Here is a 14,742-nt window from a genome sequence, read left to right on the forward strand (position 1 = left end):
TAGAAGGCGAGGGATTCACGGCCAGAGCCCCCTCTGGCACCCAAGCGTCCTCCTGCTCCAAGTAGAACTCAACGAAGAGACCTCTCGTGGCGGGTTCAGTCCACGTTCCCGGCGCGGTCAACAACCCCCTTGGTTAGGGTTAGGCAGGCAGTCGGCGGTAACTAAAGCTGCCTCTCCCTTCAGGCATTCAACCTGAAGCATTAGATATCTTTTCATCCTTTAATTCCTTGAGCAAACAATGCAAAGAGTACTTTCTAAACTGTTACAAGCACAATCAATTCCAGTGGTCGTTTATTTGGCCAATTGCTAAGGAGTGAATCTTTCTCTCCGAATGCATCCAGCACTCGATCCAGGATCAATTGTGACTTGGCAAGATCCCCAAGGGTTTGTTTGTTAACCCTATATCCTTGGGTTAGGGCCGTACCCTACTAACCCAACTTAACCAATACCTTAAGTTCTATTAGCAGTAAATATGTTATTCCAATTTACTAATTGGTCTTTTGCTTCCAAGCAAATATCTAATCCTCGTATCTTGGTTACTTTACCTAAGAAAGGTACTATATCACGACGATTATTTCTCCTCTTGCAAGATAACCTTGCGTAAGAATCTGCCAATCTCATTCCGAGGAATTGGCCATTCCCTTTTGATCAAATCACAAGATCATCGACTCTACAACCTATTGCGCGAGTGTCGCATCAGAATCATGGGACTTTTTTACCCATCGAATGGCATTGTCTAATCACGAAATCATGATTAGATAGGAAACAGGGTTAGGGTATCTTCATAACAATCCATTCCTGATTGCACTAGGTCGATATTTTCGCTCCTAAAGGTCCAAATCCAAATCAAGTTTCATTCTTTTAGCAAGCGATCCTTAGGGTAAAAACCCTAGATCGTTTCTCGCAAGTGTGTCCTATTGTCCCTACATTCCGTGAATGAGGGCAAGTCTTTAGGGTATAAGAGTTTCAGCTTTGGCAATAAGAGCGATTAGATAACGTCCTCAATGTGCTAAACCCTAGTTAGCTCTTTGGGATATGTTGCATTGATTTAACCCTTCTTGAACGAGTTGCTTGCATTTTAGGTGTTTTTAGGGTAAACCAATTTACTTATCTATTCTTGGAGGTATATACGATACCCTTCTCGTAACCACATGATTCATTTCCTACGTTTGAGTATATTTACAAACCCTACTTTTCTGGTTAAAACCAAAGCATATGCTAAGTTACGACATAACTTCTATTGATGCATTTAAGATTCATGCTACTAAGCGATAGGGTTTTATGTGAACCATGCAACCTTTTTCTAACTTCTTTTCTAAATGAGATTTTCGTATGCTGAATAAGCATTGTACAACCTTTCATAACTATTTACGTAGTTGTTTGAGATTTACGCCAATTGACTAGATTTTAATCTACTTTTTTTAAGAACCATTTCCATGCCTTGTAAATTCCTACGGATTATTAGCGATCTTCTTTTAATGAATCATTTCGAAGGAAAGATGCCTAATAATGCGACATATGATTTATTCTTTCCCATGCATAATCGAAAGTGTACATCAGTAATTTCAATTTTATAAAGATGGGCATTAGTTAATCTGAGTTCGTTACTTTGCAATGCATAATAACCACTTTCCAGGAATGCATAAAGATCTTATGCTCTTCTTTTTCATTCGTTTAATACAAATGACCAATTCCTCGATCGAAGTTATTTCTTTTAATTTAGTCAAGGTATTTCAATCAAAAAAATGCATCCTAATTCCATAAATGATCCATGCACAATTGAAATATTATGACGTTAATCAAAATTGGGAAGAAAAACATGGACTTGTGGTGATATGTCCACATGGATGTTAGGAGATGATCCTCCTGTGGTTGCACCTTGTGCCTTCTTAGGAGCCATGGTGACTTTGACCTTCTCGCATTGGTCGCGGACTTATGATCTTGGCCCGTCTCTTTCGAACGTGAAACTCCCTTTGTGACCGCTTGCACGGTTTCTCGGAATCGGCTTTAGAATGCTGTATAGGCTTCCTCCATGAAATGGTTTTAAAAGGCTTATGTGGGAAGGGTTTTTTTTTTTTTTTTTAAAGAAGAAAAGAACCCGGCCTATGATGGAATTTAAAAGGGAAGGCAAGGAAAAAAAAAGTGCTTAAAACCTTGGGGGTAATAAAACCCGCTTGATAAGGCCTATGAAAAGCCCAAGGAAGGTAGTTTTAGATGGGCTTTGTGAAATGCTAAAAGGGGGGAACAAGGATTTAATTACAGGGATAAGTCAAACTTTAAGGGGACTTGGGTAGGAATTGCAAGAAGAAGGGGCTAAGGTAGAAATTTCGAAGAGAAAGGGGACTTGGGTGGAAACCTCACGGAAAGGGTTTTTAAGAAACGCGGGGTTAAAAAAAAAACTTATATGGAACCCACGAGAAGGGCTTTAAATCTTGGGGATGGGTTTAAAAAACCCACTTTGTACAGGCAATAGGAAAGGCACGGGAAGGGGGGCTTTGGATCCCGGGGGAAAAGGGGTTATAAAAACCTTCTAGAGGAAGGCTTAAGAAAGCCACATGAAGGGGGGCTTAGATCCTCCCCTTAGAAGCTTCTCAAGAAGCTTCTGAGAAGCTTCTGTGGGCGCGGCCACTCCACGTGGGGGAAGAAGACGATTCTTCTGGCGGCATGATGGCGGGCAGTCCTTCTGGTGGCATGTTGGCGGGCAGGGCTGAGATGAGGCTCAGGCAAAATTCGACGGCAGCTTCCTTCTTCACTATGTCAAATCTCCTCCCACTCTCCTTCTCAGTCAGCGATACACTCCTTCTCAGTAAAATCTCCTCCCTCCCTCTTAATGGCAGCGTAACACTCCTTACCCTCCTCAAACTGGCGGCATCACGGCTCCTAGCTCCCCCCTTCCAGCTCCCATGGCGATGGGTTTTATAGGGAGAGGGAGAGGTACCTCCCCTCCCCCACGCAGCTTGATGCATGAGCATCAAGCCTTCCATGAGCTCCAGCACAGTGCACAGTCATCGTGCCTCCCCTCCCTCTCCTCTAGCACGACCGTCGGCTGGGGAAAGGAGGGGATAATTTAAAAAAAATTGCCCTTATTGCACATTATCCTTTTGGCCTCGAAAATATTACACAGGTATTCATTGTTTCAACAGGGAAACATGTTGTCATACAACAAGGACATCCATTACTTCACTGTTTGAGCTTCACTAATGCTCATACACCTATGCATTGATAGTAGAATGCTTGTACATGTCTTGAGATGCTTCTTGAATAGGTTTGAGCTTTCTTTGCTCATTTTGGAGCAAGGTTCTTTGTTGAATATGTAGTGGATAGCAAGTATTTTACTTGAAAGCTTTATGCATTCAAGACTTATATGCTTCTCCGATTAGACAAATGCTAAAGTACATACTTGGCATTGATGCATGGGATTGGACATGTCTATGGTGACACTTGAGGCTCCATTTTGAGCCACATTGGATGCTTTGATACCTTGATTTTATGTTTCCATTGCTATTATGAGCTTAAAGAGTACATATTGGATTTTATGCTCCCAAATATATGCTACTTAGATCTTGGATGTATGGATGCCTTCCACATGAACTTTTTAGCTTTGCATTTGGCATTGGATTTTTGTTCCAGTGGGAGCTACTACTAGACATTTCGATATTACATTGAGCATTTGGTTATGCAATCAATCTTGATGGTCTTACAATGAGACCATGGGACTTGGTAACATGTACATGCTCTTGTCATGCTTTATGTATGTAGTTGATGCTTACTAGATTGATCTAACATTACTTTTGGGCCAGCACATATCTCTGTCCATGATGTTGTCAGTGATGTATGCATTTTGGTTGGTTATGCTCTAAAATTCCATTACATTGCTCAGTTTGTTGTGCCTTTGGTTGGTTTCTTTTGTTATCAATGAGACCCACTCTATGCATGATGGTTATGCATATGGGATATATCTCAATGTCTAACACACTTCTTTGATAGTTCTTGATTGTAATATATTGAAATAGAAAAAGAAGAAAAAAATCGCATTTCATGGCGACACATGATCAGAGTTGTGACGCCGCAATCCGTTAGGTGATAGAGGGGGGGGGGGACCAGCAAGCTCCTCGCTGGAGCTTGCTCAGGGCCCTCTCCATGCACGCTGACAGGCAAGGGGGGGAGGATTCCCTCCCCTCCACTATTTAAAGAGGGAGGGCGGCACGGTTAAGGAGGGGAGGAGAAGGACATACTCGTCGCCTACCCAAATTCTGCCGCATGTTGCTGCCATCACCAGCAGCCACTGCTGCCCATCACCTTCAGCTTCCCTCTCCACAGTGCCACCGTCAGACTCCTCCTTTTTTTCCCCCCAGATTGTTTTCCCCCCCTCCTGCCACGTGATAAGGAAGTGGAAGCTTCCTAAGGGGGGGCTAATCAAGCCCCCATTCACCCCTCATATCCCCTTCCTCTGAATTTTCATTTCCCCCTTCCCCGGGTTTTTAAACCCCCAAGCCCCCTTTCCCGTGGTGCATTAACCCCTTTTCCGGGGTAGACTTAAGTCTTTTCCGAGGTACGATTAACCCTTTTCCGGGGTGCATTAAAGCCAAGTCCCTTAAAATTCACCTTACTCTAGGAGGAGAAAACCCTTAATTCACGTGCCTAAAACCATAAGTTCCGTCTTGTGTTGACCCCGTGTTTTACCGTCATTTCTTCTTTTTCTTTTGTACACTCCTAAGTCCTTTCCAAAAACCCGTACACACCTTTTTCCCCAACTATAATCCCTTGTGTTATTTTTCAATTTTTCCTTTGGATTTGAAAAACTCCCAAATCCTTCTATTCCATTGCCAAAGATATCCCACGGGCTTTCATAGATGGTTGTGAAGCCACGCTCACACATAATCTTTCCACCATGATTATATCCTGTAGATCCTTTATCCCTTAAGCTTACAAACCTTTTTCTCTCCGAAGAAGCTAGGATTTTAGAAGTCTTGTTATCCCTTCCGGTGGTCAACTTTTTGATCGACTTCTTGCCTTGAAAGAGAGACGGTGGAAATCCGGAAGAAAGAGTAAAAGCTGCCTTCACGATTGAACTGTGATGCCGCCTAAGAAAGTCCAAGGAGTAGCTGCAGAAGGGTCATCTCCCGGTATACATGTGGATATCTCACCCCAAAACCAGGTTTTTTCTTCTTGGTTTTATATCGGGTTTTAAGTCAAATCATGTAAAGATAAATTGTTAAGGATAGGATTTTTTTTTTTTCGAGTTATTTACAAGGAAGGAGTTCAGTTTAATTGAACAAATGATAATGTATAGAATGTAGTTTCCTTCGAATAGCATTATGCATTTATAACGAATTATGAACAAGATTATCTACTTACTATAGTAGTATATTTGAGTTAAATTCCTGAAGGTATAAAAGCTGCATCTTGCACCATTAACCCTATTCCTTTAACAATGATTCATCATGAAATCCATGAAAGGTTTTTTTTTTCTCGTTACTCAAATTACTAGGAAGTTATCATTGCTAACTGCATTTCTTAGCAAAGAAAAGATTATTATTTGGCATGAGTTTGTTTGCAAGGAAAAAGAAAGGTTAAATTGAATTCATCGACTGAAAAATCAATTATCACAAGGATAATAAATTGTGACGAGGTGATCAATATTACCTTCCAAAAGATAACTAAACCAATCTAAACTTAGAAAATACCATGCTAAAGAGAAAAATACGCCTCGGAAATGATTTAAAGACCAAAGAAACATTTATACCTTAAGCATTTGACTACTTTCCTTATTGTAGGGTCAATAAATTCGTAACGATAAAGGACTAGGGTTTGTCCCTGAGGTTCTTAAAAAGAAACCCTAGGTTCGACATACGTCAGCTTAAAGAAACTTAAACGGATTATTTCAACGCAAGACTTGCGCAACAAGTACGAAGTCATGTAGACTTGTGACTGATTCACAAGACGAAAGGGTAAATAACCTCAACAAAGATGGCAGATCCTTACTCAAGTTATATTGCAAATGGATGTATTCTTGGATATCCTTCTAAATAAGGAAAGTTATTAACCGGAAACTAAAGTATCTAACGAACTTTAGGGTTGACCAAGTTGGAATAATAAGGTACGCCCTAACCCGGACTATAAAGGATCTCGCCAAGTTACAAGACACCTTGGGAACGGGTGCTGATACACTCAAAAGAAAAGAATAATTCCTTAGCAGTTTGCCAAACAACATGGTTGATTTTAATGGAAATATTTGTGCTTGCTAGAGATTTTTGAGCACTGTTTGAATTATGAATTACAAATTAAATGAATACCTATACTTCAGGTTGAAGGCCTGAAGGGAGAGGCAGCTTCAGTTACCCCCGACTGCCTGCCTAACCCTAACCAAGGGGGTTGTTGACTGTGCCGAAAACGTGGACCGAACCCACCGCGAGAGGTCTCTCTGTTGAGCTCTACTTGGAGCCGGAGGACGCTTGGGTGCCAGGGGGGCTCTGGCCATAAATCCCTCGCCTTCGGGGTCCTGCACAAGAGGCTAACGTGACTCGGGATTGGATCTCGAGGCCCACATACTAGTCTACGGGCAGAAGCTTGGAATAGTGATCACTATGGATTACTGGATAGCCTTTGGGCAGATTATGGACAAGCCTATGGGCCGAACTCCTTGTATTTCAAAGATAAAAATGATGATATGTTAATAAAGAACTTGTTTGATATTGTTTTTCTATGTCATGTGATAAGATTACATGAAGGAACCAGTGTTTAACGGATTAATTAAAGAAGCTAGTTGTTACATGTCAAACTAATGTGTTAGATAATTACATAACTAAAACAAACCGAGGAAAGTGCGGAGGTTGGGCCATAGGTCCATCCTGTAGTTGGGTGGTCTCGGTTAGTCGGGAACTTTTCTCAAAGAACAGTGGGATGATCGTCAAAGAAAATGAATAACGAAAGCGATGACCTAGAGTTATGTCTTAACCGATTTACGCTGTTTTAGGGGAACGGAATGGGACTATGCTTTATAGCAGAGAGGTTGAGCTTTGCATCCCTCTCGTTTCCCATTCTCCTTGAACCAAGTGCAGCGTGAATCCGCTTCGGACCTGGCGTATCTGCGTAAAGTAGTTCGCTCGGGTCCGACGCTAGTTGCTGTTAGTTAATGACCAATCAGGTAAACCCTAATTCCGGTCGATCCTAAGTGGGAACGGCCAGGATACTTCCGCTACGTTGCAGATGCGGGAAGACCTAGATCGCAAATCCCGTAACATTCCATGGGAGTGCTGGGCGGAGCTTTCTAGACATCCTTTCGGATGGACTTCTAAGACGTGTCCTGGATGATACTAAGAGGACACGTTACAGTTGGTATCAGAGCCGACCAATAACAGAATTTCTTTTATAAAATTTCAATTAAAAGAAGCAAAGAAATTGTTGTTGTCCAAAACATTTCCTTATCTTCAATGCTGTCTTGCAGAATTATGAAGCGTGGAACAAGTTTTTGGTATTTCAGGTCATGTTTATGACTGCAATGCATTCTCCGCTTTATAGACAAAGAATTGGGATGATGAACATCCTGGAGCAGATTTATAATCCATCACCTTTATACATAGAACGAAGATGGACGGGGTCTTCAGGAATCTACTATATAGCCGCCCCCGGGTTTGCTTATCTACAGACCAGCCTAAAGAGGATCAAATGGTTGGAAGACTTGAAGGTCATGAAGCTGTTCATTTTTGTGGAAGCTCACGTAAATTCAACTTTACATATCCGAGGTCGGAGGGTTGAGATGAACTCATATGTATATGAGAAAGTAACCCGTGTAATCCCAGCCGATAGGATTAAAGTGTTGGGCCGCCATGAGAAGTATGGATTCCAACGGAAAGGGTATCCTGAACTTCCAATGAATTATTAATTCCTAAAAATCCATGACCCAAAACCCTACTATTACACAGTTCCTGTAGACAAATGCAATACAACGTTGTTCTCCCCAAACTGAATGTAATGATTGGCTTATCATTACATGAAACATTGTATTCAAAAAGGCTATGCCCATGTAAATACAAATAAAAACTTCTTTTTATCAATATCCGGCTGTGCATAAGAGTTGTTAAAAAGTTAAGTAGCTATATTGTTTACGAGATAGCTGAACTAAAAATGAAAGATAAACTAACGTCGATTATCATATAATAACGTTAAGAAAACCTTTATCCAGGCACAACCCTAGGTACAGGTTCCAAATTCACCTCCTACATCAAGTATTGCTGTGATCCAGGAGAAGAAGTTCCTCCTCAAGCAGATAAAGCCACCCGAGTTTGACGGGAGAGGCAGGTTTATTCACGCTGATGCTAAAATTTGGATTGAATCCATGGAGGATTACTTCAAAACAACTGGTACTACACCTACCAATCAGGCTATGCTCGCCAAGTTAAAGCTCACCGGCGAAGCCAGACTTTGGTGGAAGCAATGGTGCAGAGATCAAGGGATTTCAGAGGGATCCGTTACCTGGGAGAAGCTGAAGAAAGCCGTGCAGGGAAGATACTTACCACTGCATATCGCACGTAGAAAATGAATGAGTTCTACGAGCTAAAATAGCTAGGACTCACTCTTGACGCATACTACTCTAAATTCGTCTCACTTTTAAAGTATGCGCCACAGATGGACATGACGCAGCAGATGTCCAAATTTTGTGCGGGCTTAAATCCACTAGTAAATACCCATCTCGAATCTATGCGTCCATCAGATCTTCAAGATGCACTCATTCGAGCGGCGCCTATAATTCAGGAGGTGCAAGCTAGACCAAGGGGTAACAAAACTTTGTCTTATAGTGACCCAAACAGAGGAGCATTCAGACCTCAAATGAAGAGAGTTCAAGGTCATAATCAGGGACAAAGAAAGAAAGCAAGGACAAATAGCGTCAACAACTTTGTTCCTACTCAAAGTAATGGCCAAAACCTCCATTGTTTCCACTGCAATGAACCCGGTCACTTCAAGAGGCAATGTCCCAAGCTCAGCGAAGGACATCGCCAAACGCCTTTCCAAGGAGCAGGCCGCGGTCAAGGAGCTGCCACCCGTGGAAGAGGAAGAACCGCTTGCATTGCCAATAGGCAAAGATGCAAATAAGAATAAGAGAAAAATCCGACTATGGAAGCAGAATTCAAAAGAGCGACAGTCCATGCTGCTTTACCCAAGAAAGGGCCGAATCGCCAGTTCTCGGTGATTGAGACACCGTCGGACTATCGAGGTAAAGCTTTCAAAACCTTGATTGATTGTGGCAGTACACATTCATTTATCTCACCAGCATGTGCAAAAAGATTAGGAATAGCCACAGTAGAAGCACCTACCCTGCTTGTGGAATTGGCAAATGGTCGTGAGGTAACTTGTACCAGGCAAACTGCTAAGGTGGATTTCTTTCTGGGAGGAAAGAAGACTTCAGTCAAATTCAGAGTCATGAATTTAGGAATCCATGAGTGTCTACTCGGAATGGATTGGCTTAAGCCCAACGACACCCACATTCACTGTGGAAAGGGTCAAGTTTCTTTTCGAAACTCTGAAAGGGAATTTGTCACAACTCAAGGTGAGGCAGGAGTGCCAAGAATCCAATTGGCCAAAGTATCTCGAATCATAAAAGGAGTCAGACAAGGATTACCTATTTACTTGATCAAACTCAACAAGTTAGATCAAAAGCAAGAGTCTCATGAAGGACCTTCTTGGCTAAAGGAATACGCTGACGTATTCCCTGAAGAATTGACTGAACTTCCGCCTCAAAGAGAAGTAGATCATGAGATTAGGTTAGTACCTGGAGCTGCGCCAATTGCAAAGAGACCTTATAGAATGTCCATACTAGAAGCAATAGAGTTGAAGGAACAACTCAAGAAACTGCTAGATCAGGGCTACATCCGGCCTAGCAATTCACTGCATGGGGAGCTCCAGTACTATTCCAGAAAAAGAAAGATCGGACACTTCGACTATGTATTGATTACCGAGGGTTGAATCAATCAACACTCAAGAATAAGTATCCTATTCCTAGCATAGATGAGCTTCTTGATCATCTTCAGGGTGCAAAGATCTTCTCCAAGATTGATCTCAGGTTAGGTTACTATCAGATAAGGATCAAAGAAGAAGACATTTCAAAGATGACTTTCAATACAAGATATGGGCACTTTGAGTTCCTGGTTATGTCATTCGGGCTTACAAATGCACCTGCTATCTTCAATAGATTAATGCATGACATTTTTAGGCCATATCTTGATGATTTCGTGCTTGTCTTCTTCGATGACACTTTAGTCTATTCTAAACAGGAAGAAGATCATGAACCCCAACTTCGGATTGTCCTTGAGACAATGAGGTCACATAAGTTGTATGCAAAAATGAAGAAGTGTGCATTCTTCAAGCGTCAGATTGAATATCTGGGATTCATAGTATCATCAGAAGGAATATCAGTAGACCCAGCCAAGGTCAAAGATGTGCTTGAATGGCCAACACCAGTATTTGTCAGAGAAATACATAGCTTTCTTGGATTGACAGGTTGGTATAGGGTCTTCATAAAAAACTATGATTTGATTGCAGCACCTCTGACGGATTTACTAAAGAACCAGACTTCCATTACATGGTCAACTCCCGAACAGAATAGCTTCGACAAATTGAAGCAAAGTTTTTAGCACCTATTCTAAAACTTCCAGACCTCAATAAAGAGTTTGAGGTAGTAACAGATGCTAGCATTCTTGCCTTGGGGTGTGTACTTATGCAGGAAGGTCATCCAGTAGCTTACTCGTCAAGAAAATTGAAGAGTCATGAAAAGAATTATGCCACGCATGATCTGGAATTACTAGCTGTCATCCATGCTCTAAAGATTTGGAGACACTACCTGTTGGGTAACAAGTTTACTCTAGTAACCGATCATAAGAGTCTCAAATGGATTTTTATCCAGAACGAGCTCAACATGAGGCAACGTCGGTGGATTGAAGTGTTGGAGGAATATGATTTTGAAATCAAGTACCGACCAGGGAAAGAGAATGTAGTTGCCGATGCACTCAGTCGCAAGGCGTTCCTAAATTCCCTAATCTTGCAAAATCCATCAACGGCCAGATCTCTAGCTACAAAAGTATCTATGCCAAACAACCCTATACTTGAACTAGCTAGAGAGGAAGCATGCCATGATTTGGCCTACCAAACAATGCTAAAGGAAATATCTACCAAGCAGCATAATCAAAAGTTGCAAGCTAAGTATCACGAATTTTCCATTGATAATGGACTTGTCTACTACAGAACAAGGCTGTGTATACCAGCAAGCCAGTCACTTAAGCAGAAGATAATATGGGAAGCTCGTGATTCCCCTTTCGCAGGACATCCTGGCTATGCTAAGACTCTTAATGCAGTTAGGAAGAGCTACCATTGGGAGAGGCTCAAAGGTGACATTCTCAAATATGTCACTGAGTGTTTGTCTTGCCAACGTATCAAAGCCGAACATGTCATGATGCCAGGGAAACTGTAACCGCTTGACATTCCCCAAATGAAATGGAATTTCATCAGTATGGATTTTGTTGTGGGCTTACCCCAAGTCCATGGAGGATACAATTCCATTATGGTTGTGGTTGACATGCTTACCAAGGTTGCACACCTGATTCCAGTAAAGACAAACTATAAAGTCTCTGACATTGCAAGATTGTTTATCAAGGAGATATTCAAGCTACATGGGTTACCTAGAAGAATCATTAGTGGTCGAGATTCTCTCTTCACATCACACTTCTGGAGAGCTATCTTTGAAGCTATTGGGACTCAACTCTATTTTAGCACCGCCTACCATCCCCAAACGGATGGCCAAACAGAGCTAGTAAATCAAGTCATCGAGGATATGCTTAGGGCATACTGCTGTCAAGAGCCGAAAAGGTGGATTCAATACTTGCCATTGGTTGAATTTGCCTACAATGCTTCTTACCAGCAGAGTATTCAGATGACTCCTTTCCAAGCATTGTATGGTCATGATTGTCGAAGTCCCCTAAACTTTTCTGATCCAACCCTAAGGGTTGAAGCATCAAGATAGATGTTGGAAGACATGGATGATCAAATAAAGTCAATAAGAAAAGACATACAAGCGGCCAAGGATAGACAAAAGGCATACACAGATTTGAAACGTCAAGAAAGAGTCTTCGAAGAAGGAGACATGGCCTTCATTCATGTACGCCCTAAAAAGAGTTCTCTATCCCTAGGAGAGTGCAAGAAGCTAAGTCCAAGGTATTGTGGGCCGTACAAAATCCTCAAATGCCTAGGACCCAATGCTTATAGATTGCAACTCCCTGAGAACCTAAAGGTTCACAATATATTCCATATCAGCCTATTGAAAAAATATGTACCCAACCCTAACCATGTACTTGATGGCCAACAAATTGTAATGCCTAGTCAAGGAGTCCTTGAACTAAGGCTGGAAAGGATCTTAGATGTTAGGGAGAGACAATTAAGATCTAGAACCTTGAGAGAATGCCTCGTCCAATGGAAAGATTATTCTGAAGAGGATGCCACCTGGGTAGATGAAGACACTCTCAACCATCAATATCCCTAGTTTATCTCGAGATGAGGACATCTCGATTCTTTTAAGGGGGAGAGAATGTAATATATTGAAATAGAAAAAGAAAAAAAATTCTCCTTTCATGGCGGCGCATGATCTGAGCTGTGATGCCACAATCCGTTAGGTGATAGAGGGGGGGCCAGCAAGCTCATCGCTGGAGCTTGCTCAGGGCCCTCTCCATGCACGCTGACAAGCAAGGGGGGGAGGATTCCCTCCCCTCCCCTATTTAAAGAGGGAGGGCGGCACGGTTAAGGAGGTGAGCAGAAGGACATACTTGCTGCCTGCCCGAATTCTGCTGTCTGTTGCTGCCACCACCAGCCGCCACTACCGCCCATCACCTTCAGCTTCCCTCTCCACAGCGCCACCATCAGACTCCTCGCTTTTTTCCCCCCAGATTGTCTTCCCCCCCTCCTGCCACGTGATAAGGAAGTGGAAGCTTCCCAAGGGGGGGCTAATCAAGCCCCCATTCACCCCTCATATCCCCTTCCTCTGAATTTTCATTTCCCCCTTCCCCGGGTTTTTAAACCCCCAAGCCCTCTTTCCCGTGGTGCATTAACCCCTTTTTCGGGGTAGACTTAAGTCTCTTCCGAGGTACGATTAACCCTTTTCCGGGGTGCATTAAAGCCAAGTCCCTTAAAATTCACCTTACTCTAGGAGGAGAAAACCCTTAATCCCCGTGCCTAAAATCATAAGTTCCGTCTTGTGTTGACCCCGTGTTTTACCCTCATTTGTTCTTTTTCTTTTGTACACTCCTAAGCCCTTTCCAAAAACCCGTACACACCTTTTTCCCCAACTATAATCCCTTGTGTTATTTTTCAATTTTTCCTTTGGATTTGAAAAACTCCCAAATCCTTCCATTCCATTGCCAAAGATATCCCACGGGCTTTCATAGATGTTTGTGAAGCCACGCTCACACATAATCTTTCCACCGTGATTATATCCTATAGATCCTTTATCCCTTAAGCTTACAAACCTTTTTCTCTCCGAAGAAGCTAGGATTTTAGAAGTCTTATTATCCCTTCCGGTGGTCAACTTTTTGATCGACTTCTTGCCTCGAAAGAGAGATGGTGGAAATCCGGAAGAAAGAGTAAAAGCTGCCTTCACGATTGAACTGCGATGCCGCCTAAGAAAGTACAAGGAGTAGCTGCAGGAGGGTCGTCTCCTGGTATACATGTGGATATCTCACCCCAAAACCAAGTTTTTCTTTCTTGGTTTTATATCGGGTTTTAAGTCAAATCATGTAAAGATAAATTGTTAAGGATAGGATATTTTTTTTTCCGAGTTATTTACAAGGAAGGAGTTCAGTTTAATTGAACAAATGATAATGTATAGAACGTAGTTTCCTTCGAATAGCATTATGCATTTATAACAAATTACGAACAAGATTATCTACTAACTATAGTAGTATATTTGAGTTAAATTCTTGAAGGTATAAAAGCTGCATCTTGCACCATTAACCCTATTCCTTTAACAACGATTCATCATGAAATCCATGAAAGGTTTTTTTTTTTCTCGTTACTCAAATTACTAGGAAGTTATCATTGCTAACTGCATTTCTTAGCAAAGAAAAGATTATTATTTGGCATGAGTTTTTTTGCAAGGAAAAAGAAAGGTTAAATTGAATTCATCGACTGAAAAATCAATTATCACAAGGATAATAAATCGTGATGAGGTGATCAATATTACCTTCCAAAAGATAACTAAACCAATATAAACTTAGAAAATACCATGTTAAAGAGAAAAATATGCCTCGGAAATGATTTAAAGACCAAAGAAACATTTATACCTTAAGCACTTGACTACTTTCCTGGTTGTAGGGTCAATAAATTCATAACGATAAAGGACAAGGGTTTGTCCCTGAGATTCTTAAAAAGAAACCCTAGGTTCGACATACGTCAGCTTAAAGAAACTTAAACGGATTATTTCAACGCAGGACTTGCGCAGCAAGTACGAAGTCATGTAGACTTGTGACTGATTCACAAGACGAAAGGGTAAATAACCTCAACAAGGATGGCAGATCCTTACTCAAGTTATCGTGCAAATGGATGTATTCTTGGATATCCTTCTAAATAAGGAAAGTTATAAACCAAAAACTAAAGTATCTAATGAACTTTAGGGTTGACCAAGTTGGAATAATAAGGTACGCCCTAACCCGGACTATAAAGGATCTCACCAAGTTACAAGACACCTTGGAAACGAGTGCTGAT

This window comes from Lygodium microphyllum, chromosome 16 (genome assembly GCF_053477565.2).
Source record: "Lygodium microphyllum isolate KBCC chromosome 16, Lygodium_microphyllum_v1.1.10, whole genome shotgun sequence".
In the NCBI taxonomy this organism is placed as follows: Eukaryota; Viridiplantae; Streptophyta; class Polypodiopsida; order Schizaeales; family Lygodiaceae; genus Lygodium; species Lygodium microphyllum.